The sequence below is a fragment of the Cebus imitator genome, unplaced genomic scaffold, assembly GCF_001604975.1.
Source record: "Cebus imitator isolate Cc_AM_T3 unplaced genomic scaffold, Cebus_imitator-1.0 Scaffold98, whole genome shotgun sequence".
NCBI classification, from domain to species: domain Eukaryota; kingdom Metazoa; phylum Chordata; class Mammalia; order Primates; family Cebidae; genus Cebus; species Cebus imitator.
The window spans coordinates 3,875,845-3,877,687 of NW_016107413.1; positions in this window are offsets into that span (position 1 = coordinate 3,875,845).

Sequence of the window (1,843 nt, forward strand, 5' to 3'; positions counted from 1 at the left end):
GATCCTATCTCCAAATACAGCCACATTGTGAGGTAGTGTGAGAGTTAGGATTTCAATGTACCAATTTTGAGGAAATACAGTTCAGCCCATAACAGATCTCAATATCTTTTGAATTATAACTTGAATTCTTATTAACAACATATTTAAGAATAGAATATGTTTAAGGTACAAATGGTATTCATGCCTAAAGGACATTGATATTTCACAGAGTAGTGCTAATTTACTATTCTGATTTTACGGTGTATCACTGTACATTTGATTAATGTGAATCTGCCCCTGAGGGATTTATCTACTCTCAGGGGTCTCAACAAATCTGGATTTTGAGCCTGCAGGGTCCTGTGCCTGACTTTCTCAAAGTCATCATTTATCTCATTTTACTTCCCATTAGAAGAATCCACTACCTAAAGTACTGCTCTAGTGTAGGTTCCCAAAGTCTGCCAAAAATAAACAACACCAACATTCACCTGCTGCCACTCTATGGGGAGGGCTTTCTCTGAGAAACAGAAGTGAGGAAAAAAATGGAAGTGAGACAGTAGGAGAAGGGAACACAAATGCAGGTGTTACTGAGCTGGTCACAGCTTTGCAACAAGCGCAGTTAACTGCTCGGTCTTTGAGGATGTTTTCATGAAGGTCTTATGAATTGTTGCACTTTAGAACAGCCTATCTGGGGAAAGGTAGGGAGAATTTATCTACTAGCTTCATCTTGTGCTATATCTCCTTGATGAAAGTTCACTCCTTAAATAGGGTTGCCAGATTTAGAAAAATTTTTAAAAGGTCAGTGCTGATAATAAAAATTAATTTCTTATTTGTCTGCAATTCAAATTTAACTGAGAGGCCTGTATTTTACCTGGAAATCGTACTCTCAGCATCTTGGCACCTAAGCATTTCCAGGCAGCAGCTGGGAAAGCCAGAACCTCCACGGACAGAGCTGGTGCACAAGCACAAAGGTCAGTTTCTCCTTGTCAGTGTCACAGTGGACAGGACTCCTCAACATGGCAGCAGCAGCAGCAGCAGCAGCAGCAGCAGCAGGAACTCCTCTTTACGACAAGAGGGTAGCACTAGGCCACTGGCCAGGAGGCAAGGCATGAGGAGGAGGCAAGGGGAAGTAGGCATGGCTGCATGGATGCGAGGTGATAAAAACATAATTTTCTATAAAAATGAGTAATGATTTATTATATCTCTTTTGTATTTATCATAGACCATATTGTACTAGATACTGGGGATTTAATAGTAAATAAGACAAAATTTCTGCTACCAGGGAGTTTACAGAATAACTTGAATATTGTATGTGTCCTGATTTAACGATGCTTAATGAATGCTAGTAAAATGAAATAATGTAACAAAATAAACATAAATGGAGGTTTTTCTAAATTACTACTTTGGTAAAAATAAACAAAACCCCTCCGAAACTATCACATCTATTGCTTTCTGAATGCTTCTGAAAACAAGTAACTCAGAAAAGTATTAGAAGGCCTTCATCAATACTGAAATTATTATTCCGTGAGAAAAAAATTCACTTGTATACAACATTTCAAAAGAGAAGTTATAACATTAAATAGTACTTTTTATTTAAATGTTTATTTCCTAAGTAGAATTAAATAACTAAAATTTAGATATAGTTTCAAAATATTATCTCATATAAATTTTCATGCTAAAATACAAACCTGTTTTATAAGGGAGATCTATGAGAATGATATAAAAACATGGCAGGTAATTTGATAGCGATATTTTGGAGATTACAGAATTTTAGTAATTACTGATCACACAGTTAAAAAGAAGACAATATAGTCCAAGCAGATACAAAATATCTAGTGAAAAATCAAGGCAAGAAAATGAGTATAAC